We start from the raw sequence: 8,733 nt of genomic DNA on the forward strand, positions 1-8,733 counted from the left end.
ACAGGGGAGGACTCCGGTCCTTAACGGGATCCTGAGGCTCGGGCTCGCTCCTTTTTAGCAGGAGGCATTTGCAGCGCGTTGCTGCCGGGTAAGGATGGGGCTGCGCCCAGGAAACCAGATCTCGCTGCAGCGGGCACGCTCCGGGAGAGAGCTCAGGAGAAACTCTATAAATAGAAGAAACAAGCCGACAAACAGCAAACGGCGCTTTGCGGTGGGAGAGGGATCCGCAGCTCCCGGAGCTGTAGGTGCTCGGAGCGGTGGTCCCTGCCATCTCGCTGTGTATAAACCTGAAAGTCTGCAGAGGTGCTAGACAGAGCCCCTCCCGCACACACGCTTCTACACAGGCTCTGCTCTCTCTCCTCGCCAGCAGAGATGCAGAAGAGGAGAGAGAAAAAAAGTAACTCCTCTGCTGATTATTCCTCTCCCTCAGGCTGCTTTCAGGGAAAAAGGAATAAAAAATAAACCACGTGTTTATCCATAGATTTAGGGGATCGTTCCAGCGTCGAAAGTATGTGTAAACATGCAAATTTGTACTCCATCTAGAGTTTACTGGAACAAAAGATATTCCTTCCTTGTCCTTCTAATAGGGAAGATTAAAACAGTACCAAATGTGAGCATTAGCGGCTTTGGAAAAGGGGTTTGCTCTTTATGCCCTAAATGCCTAAACCTAATATTTGGAGGTGGCACACAAGCTGTGATCATAAAACGGGTTTTACTGGGAAGCCATGTTTACTTCTTGTTTATCAGACTTATTTTAATTCATTCTGGGTAGGTTCCAAGTGCTGTGTTGGAGATTAAAGGCAACTGCACACCCCAATTAGCAGCCAGTCCTTTCTAAGCAAAAGTATTTCTGAGGGGCGAGATGAAAGTGGGATCATTCTGTTCATTAAGAGTTCGGCGCTGGGGCGGGTTACTTATCTCTAGACAGCTCTACCTTGGGCTTGAGCCTCTCAAGATTTAGAACGAGTGTCCGTATGGGAGTGAAAATCCGTGTGAAAATGGCCCTCCGAGAGTGGCAGTCTGTACAGCACATGAGCTGTGCGGTATGAGCGCACTGACCGGCACAACACCGGCTCTGCACAGGGCTCTGAGCTCCCCAGCGGAAAAAGTAGCTCTGGGGCACTGATCTCCGCATCTCTCAAGTGAAACTCTTCAACTGGAGTCGCGGTGGAGGCCATAAAAATCTTTGCTTCCATTCAACCAAGGCAGCAGAATACTCACAGCGTTCAGGGGGACGGGGAGGTGAGGGGATCAGCAGAGAGTATCCAAAAGGACCTCACTGCTCCGCCATCTCTTTCGGAAGGGTAAGCGGGTGCAAAGCAAGATTTATAGGCCTCTGTGAAGACGTGAGAATTCAGTCTTTGGGATATAAAATACGCTCCAGAATAACGTTTATTTGCTCGCTTTTTAGTCGATAAATTCCATATTACTCCGAAGGGAAACGCTCCTCTGGTTCACCGCACGCACAAGACGAGTTTTACCCCCGCACAGAGGCTTTGCGCCCGCTTACCCTCCCGAAAAACACTCGTTGGCCGCGGCCGAGCAGCGCGCTGAAAGCAGCCCACTCCCAGCCGCCCGACGCGGCGGTGATGCCCCCTCCGAGCCCCTCGGAGCGGAGCGGGAGCGCCCCGGTGCTCACGGACGGCCCCGCCGAGGCGGAGCTGCTTTGACCAGACGTCTGTTAGCAGAGCCCCCAGTGCCGCGGGCTTGGCAGCCCGGTCCCCCCGCCGTTACCCCCGGGTAAGTCTCCGGCGCCTCTTATTAACCTTCTAATGAGTAGGAGAGCCTGGGAAGCCGAGCTACCGAGCCGGGCTGAAACCCTCGGGATCCCGACGGGGACCCCGACGACTGATTTATTTTCTGTCATTGTTTTACCAGACAATGCTCGCTTCCCGAGGAACTTCGGGAGGCTCGGCCGAGTATTGTTTGGAAATATCTTTGCAGATATCCCGTGTGCCCCTCGTTTCAGCCAATCGCAACACCTCTTTGATTCGAACGAGAGAAAGCTCGGATCCTGCCTTTTATTGAAACCAGCGGAGGACCTCGGGAGGAGTGGGCGAGAGGGGAGGAGAAAAGGGGAGGGGGAGAGTGGTCGGGGGGAGCTGTCCGCCGGTATTAATCACGGGTCCACTTTGTCGAGAGGAGACAGCGCCGGTGTGTGCAGCGCACATGTGCCGACGGCCGCTCTCACCTCTCCTCCTGGGCCGGGAACCCGACGGGACGGTACCGCCGCCCCCACCTCGCCTGCGTTGGGTATCCTACGAGGGGTGTCCTGCGTTGGGTGTCCTACGAGGGGCCCCGCAGAGCGCGGTGAAGGCAACGCGGGCGCGGAACCCCGGCACCTGCGCAGCCCGAGGCCCGCCAGCAGCCGCTCCCGCAGCTCCCCGTCGGGTGCCCTCGCCCCGACACCTCGTCGGGGTTTCCCCCTGTTCCCTTAGCTCTCTCTCCCCCTCCCTGCCCTCGCCGCACCTTTCTGTGAAGCACACGGGGTGACAGGCTTGAAGTAGGTTCGTCGCCTGTTCGCTAGGGCGGGTCCTGACTCTGACAGCCGGCTGGAGGCACGGAGCTGCGGCTCGGCTTCTGGGCACAACGCCTGGCTGCACTGTTCTATGTGCCGCGCTGGCCGCCCTCCTCGCGAGCCCTTCGAAACACTATTGCATAAAACATCATTTCAAACATGCTGTCCAGCACATCGACAAACACATGTGTGGTGTATCGGACTGTAGATGTGAGTGCGATGTGCATCGCTCCCTCCTGTAAATGACCCGTTGGATATTTAGGGAATTTTCCTTCTTCTCTTTGCCCGTCTGACATGTATTTGCCTTCATCAATCGGGTTTTTCGGGGCGATCTCTGCAGGAGAAACATTTATTCATCTGAAGGAGCCCCATTTCCCCTGCTAGGAAAATAACATAATATATTCAGTGCAGGACTGCGTTTTCGACGTAAACGAGCCTAGAGAGCAGCCCACATCCTGGTCCTTATTTCCCGTGAATCGGGCGTTTGTATGCACCGATGTGAGTGCTACTTATTCCGGGCTGAACAAAAGTCCCCATCAGCTCCCGGAGGCGGAACCCCTGAGGGAACGGGGAGAGCAACTCGCGGTGGGCTCACATGGCATGAAGGGCGAACGGACTGAAGGAGCGGGGAGCGGGTCGGCGTGCGGACACACACTCCCTCTCGCAGATGCTCCCTGCTCCCAGTACCCACGTGAGGAACGTTTCTCTCGTGGGGAAATCACGTCCTTTCCTGGGGCTGACCGTCGCCCATGCCCAGAAGGATGGGTACATGTCTTAGCCCATTCGAATTCGCCCTGCCCCGCTCCTCTGCTCGGAGATGTAGCTGGAGGAGTTCGGTAATCGGTATCATCATCATCATTATTATTGTTATGAGAGGTCCCACCACCCTGGCCAGTTAGTATAGAAACCCTCCCGTATACATACATTCATTCCTTTCCCAGGTTTTGGGATGGGAAGAAGTGTTTTGGCTGTGTTATAAATGATGCTTTCCCAGCCAGCTCCTATTCCAGCGCTGTATCCGCGACGGTATGACCCTTCCATAGAGAGGGTAATATTTCATTTCTTCTCCGTTCACAACCTTTCTGGTGTCCCTCCTTGCAGATGAAACAACCGGCTGCTGAAAGAAAAAAGGCGGGGGGGGGGGGAGGGAAGAAAAAAAGAAAAGAAAAAGGGAAAAATGTTAAAAAGGGAAAAATAAAAATAATAATAATAAAAAAAATCACAAGACTGTGAAAGGAATAAAACCCAAAGTCCATAAAGATGAAATGTAACGAGAATGTTGGATACATAACGCTGCCATATAACAGTTTCAATTAGTTGAGTAAGTCCTCTGCAACGTCTTGTAAAGGTGTAAGGACACGTTTACAGTATAAGCAACATAATGTTCTCAACTGTACGAGTTAATTATTTCCAGATTTACTTCTTTTTAAAGAAGTGAGTTTCACAAGTAAAGGCTCTGTCCGGGTATAAAACAACCGATGTATTTTTCCAACATTAAACGTCTCGGGTTCGTAATTATAAACGGAGGACAGGAGCGGACAGCTAAATAAACCGACTTGGGGATTTTAGGGAGAGTTTTCCGGGGACCTTTCAGAAATAAGCGAGCACTTTATTGTCTAACGTTGAGCTGCGGTTATGGCGACCGTGTATCCTTAGAGCAGAGGTATGAACACAGAGAGGCGCCGATACAGAGGGCGGTAATGCTGCCTGTACGGCCGCGGAGGTAACGCGCTCGACTGTCGGGGAGTGCGGAGCAGAGATTTGGGCTCCTCCACCCGCAGCTCTAACAAAAGAAGCTGAGCGAAGAGGTTTGATTTCTTCTTGAACGCCTCCGAACGCCACGAAACCACCGCCGTAAGGTCCCCGGGGTTCTACAAGGTCGGTGCACAGCCTCGGCTCTTCCTGGTGATCGCGTTAGGCTTCTTCCCCTCTATGCCCCATTGCACCCAGGGGGACCCGTGGGGCACCACTCAGCCAGCGGGACCAGGGGGCAGAGTCCAGCAGGAAGGCGCCGATGCCCTTTTGCTTTCCTCCCGCCGCGCCTCCAAGGCGGCTGTTCTCTCATCTCCCTTTGTGTGCCGTGAAGGTCGCCGGACTGCGAGCGTTCAGTGTCCGAGGAATTGAACTTGCCCCCTCTCCACTGCGGGGACCAATTTTCACCTTTCCTCCCCGTGCGACTGCGCTGCCCGCTGGAGCCTTCTGTTTGCAGCCTGAGCCCACCTCCCTCCTGCCGGTTCTCCTATAATTTCCCCGGTATTTCTTCACATTTTAATTTCCTTCAGAGTGCGTGTAAAGCCTCGGTGGGTCAAACCGGCGATGAGAACGTTTTTATTCTTCTTAAAGGATGAGATTTCCCATGCTTGGGCCTTTCCTTCAACACAGCCCAGGACCTAAAGCTCCGTGTGAAAGTTTGGCTTTAATTCCCTGTGCTCCACGGCTTCCAAGCATACGTCAAGGCGAAGCAAGGATTCATTAGTAAAAATCAGCACAAAAATTAGCTGTCACCGATTGATTGCCAATAAAAAAGGCCCACAAATCCCCCTCACTTGTACGTGTTAACCAAAAGTTGTCTGATTTAAAACCAGGTGCTAGCGGCGTAGCAAATAAAGAGTTCCAGATTTCTATTAAACAGACATCATTTGCTGCGCTTTTTGTTCGCGAGGAGCAGCTCACCTTGGGCTCAAGTGCCGTGTCCTCATTGCAGGGACCAGAAGGAAACCCTGCAGAGGATTTTGAGGGGGGTTTAAGCACTGAGCTCGGACGGAGCTGGTCAGAGGCAAGGCTTTCTGATAAGGAAACGCGCAGGGTCGTTGGCCAACTTGAAATGTTTAAGTTTAAAACGATCGTAATTTTATGCAACTATACGTACACACATACATCCGAAAGCCTTCACTAGGTTTCTGTACGGGTCACTGTACGCACACACGCTGAGGGAGGCAGAGCGGTGCTTAACAGTGAGAAAGGCTTTCCCAGCCCTTTGAGGAGTCTGAAGGTACGCTACGGAACTAGAAACCTGGGAGCCATGACTCTTGGTTCAGTTTTGTTTTCTTTATTTCTGTTCTGATCATTGTTTTCGGGGAGCTCGTTGTTTTTGTTTTGTTTTGTAATAAGGTAACAGGAGCAACGAGTTTCTAATCTCTATTGGCAAAAGCATTATTTGCACTTCTGAGGGTGAGAAGAACGGGAACGTCTCTCTGACCTGCGCCGGGATCATATATTGTTCTAAAGTAGAAATGTCAAAGTAAAGTCATTTACCACCTGGACGTCCTTGACTTCGGATGATTAAAGTTTAATCCGAGGTGTGTGCACAGCTTTACCGTGTTATTTAAACACATCAAAGGTCATAAAGGGATTCCAATAGCATGAATCGTGCAGCAGAACGCGTTCTCTGTGGAGAAATCGGTGTTTCATTCGAGATTAAGCTGCACAGAGCTCGTTAAAGAACGAGAAAATAAAGAGAAAGAAAAGGGGTTGGAAGGGGGAAAAGAAGTTTCATATGAACCAGGGATGGCAGACTTCAAAGCGGCCGGAGGGTCGCCCTCTCGGGGGCTACACTCGGGCAGGGCAGAGCCCTCCGCAATCATTAGCTGCGCAGACATCTAGCGGGAAAGCCTCGCCACTGCAGCCCTCCCTCCCCCGGCCCACGGGCAGGCTCTTACCGGCTCTCGGCAGCCCGGCTCCGTCTTCTTCTCCGGCCGCTTCTCTCCTCCGCTGCCTCCCGCCGAGAGCCGCCGAGCAGAGCGGAGCAGGTAGCGGGCAGCGGGTAACGGGCAGCGGGCAGCGGGCAACCCCACAGAGCGGCCCCCTCTAGCCCCCATTGGAGGCCGCCGCCACCACCCGGCCCCGCCCGGGACCTGCCCCGACGGGACGGGCCCCCCCCCAGATCAGTCTGGGCTCGGCCCCGCGCCCGCGACCCCTCCGCCCGCTGCTCTCCGTGCGGCTCTGCCCGCCGCAGCGCTCGCTGTGCCACGGGTGGTGCTCCCGAGGCAGACAAGGCTTTTCCCCCTCCTTCCCTCCCTCCCTCGCCTGTGCCGCCGGCTCTGTCGCTGTTTACCCTTGCAAATAGCCGATGGTTATCGATGAGAGGCTCGGGAGCAGCCGGGGCGGGCAGGGAGCTGCCCCGGGAGGGGCGAGAGATTGTCTGGAGACCCTCCTGCTGCTCCCTGAGCGGCGGATGTGGCCGGGAGCGGGCAGAGGAGGCGGGGAGGACTCTAAATCGCGGTTAGCGTCTGCCTCTACCGCGGGTCCGGGGAGAGGACGGGGTGTCCCAGCAGGCAGAGGACATGAGACGCTCCCAGAGAGCGGTGACACGTTTTGGCACCTGAGCCACCGACCCCTTGCTGGGGGGATCCCAGATGACCCCATCTGACAGGTGATCTATTGGTCTCGACGAGCGTTGCCAACTTGCAGCGAGTCCCGCTGACGCCAGAAATGGTCTCATTTTCTTCTAAGCTACGTGGGTACAAATTTAGGGATCTCCTCCCGCTCCACCTTTCCCCCTTCAGGATGTTCGGTTCACCTTCGGTCTCCCAACCAATACCTCACTGTGCAGCAGCTGAGACACGGGTAGCCCCACCGCCTGCCCAGCTAATGAAGATGCTCAGGAGTAGGCTTGGAGATTACCTGGAAGGACTCACACTAATGCTCTTCGATCCCACACATTCAGCTCCGGGTTTTGGGGTTTTTGGTTGTCCCCGTAGTCTGGTTCCTTCAGTGATTTATGCAGAGATCCCATTTTAATCCACACCTTACCTATCAGAATCCACTTCAAAACCCAAATAGCCTCCATCCTCTTTCCTTTCTCCTACCTCTTGCCCTTCCCTCACCTGCGTTCCCCAGAGGCCACAGGGACCTGTAGGGATGCTCCACACCTCAGAAAGTAAAACCATCCCTTCGGTACCCAGATAGGGGCAGAGACATCTTGTTGTGAGCACACAGGTTTGAATTATTAGGCTATAAATTTCGTACCGTGATAAAAGCTTCAGCTGTGTTGTTCAATATTAAAGGTTTTGGCAATAGCATCACTTGGGTTGTTTTTTTTTTTAACTTCCTTTTACCTCCGCCTCAGACTACATTCCCCTTTCACAGATTTCAGAGAAAATCTTTCATGTTTTGTTTTAATATTGCATGTATACGTTTCAGGTTTCTCAGCCGGCATACAAATAAGAACGGACATATGGCAGGAACATTTGATGTTTGCAAACGGGCAGAAGATACTTGCTAACTGATTTCCGTTGCGGAGTTATATGGGATTCTCTTTTTCTATATAGGCAACTTTCATGTTAGCTGGGGTATTCTTGCTCACAGTTTTTAAGGTTTCCATCCTGTGGTCATAGTAAAAAGTATATATAGTACAATCTGTTGTTCCCTCTCTCCTCTCCCGGTAAACGCAACTTCATCTTAACTCTCTCACTAGAGCATTGTATGCCTAGTGATTTCTTCCCCGATAGCAGCTAATTATTGGGTTTTGGTTTTGGTTTGGTTTGGTTTTTCCCCTTCTGCCGTGGTTTTGCCATTCTCTGGAGGATGCGAACTTGATTCAAAGCTGTTCATGTAATGCCACAAACAACGTGGCTTTTGGACACGGTGGTGTCCAAACTTCAGGGGAACCTCAGCAAACTTCTGACCTCCCTTTTAGTGACCCCCGGGGTAGTTACAGACCCGGAAACACACTCCCTCCAGCCTCCCACTAAAGTTAATGGGTCAAACAAGCTCCCTCTCCTTTATTTGCCAAATATTTACATCATCCAAAGTACAGATGACGTGTCTGTTCGTGCCTTCATCACCTCACCGCCAAATTATTCCTTTTAGGCAACGCTTTCCAAAGTGTTACAGGAACTCCCCATGCAGCAGGTGGACACCAGGTAGGGCTCCGGGGATGCCCCATCTGCTTCCGAGGCTCTCCCACCCTTGGCCTTGCCCCTCCACTCACCACTTCCCTGCCCACCCTGCCCTCACCCCGGGTTTCCCCAGCGAATCCCCATAGCCGGGGTTGTCGGAGAGGGAGAACTCGCACCTGGTGAACTAGGACACCTCTGCTGGGCAAAGGCACATCACTCTGCACTTTTCCTTTGCAACACGACCTACGAGATGTAGCTTTACGTTAGAACCAGCTGTTATTATTTTCTTTCATTTCTTTTCTTACTCGTTATTTATTCAGTTAGTTTCAGGTTTGGCAGAGGGCTGTGCCAGGAGATGGTAGACGATTTCACATC

General features: G+C 52.9%; 1 long non-coding RNA gene across 2 annotated transcripts; it reads right to left on the reverse strand.

Moving 5' to 3' along the window:
- Nucleotides 1-1,376: 1,376 nt before the first annotated feature.
- LOC107309137 (uncharacterized) lies at nucleotides 1,377-6,385 on the reverse strand. Of its 2 annotated transcripts, none has more exons than XR_014942977.1 (3): nucleotides 6,178-6,385; nucleotides 3,443-3,632; nucleotides 1,377-2,852 (listed from the first exon to the last, which is right to left on the reverse strand). It is a non-coding gene; the product is annotated as an uncharacterized LOC107309137 (long non-coding RNA). The 2 variants fall into 2 exon arrangements; XR_001553085.3 differs by having other exon boundaries at nucleotides 1,989-2,852; nucleotides 3,443-3,635; nucleotides 6,178-6,305.
- Between the last annotated feature and the right edge of the window lie 2,348 nt (nucleotides 6,386-8,733).

This window comes from Coturnix japonica, chromosome 2 (genome assembly GCF_054131305.1).
Source record: "Coturnix japonica strain WE chromosome 2, WE-NBRP24, whole genome shotgun sequence".
Lineage (NCBI taxonomy): Eukaryota > Metazoa > Chordata > Aves > Galliformes > Phasianidae > Coturnix > Coturnix japonica.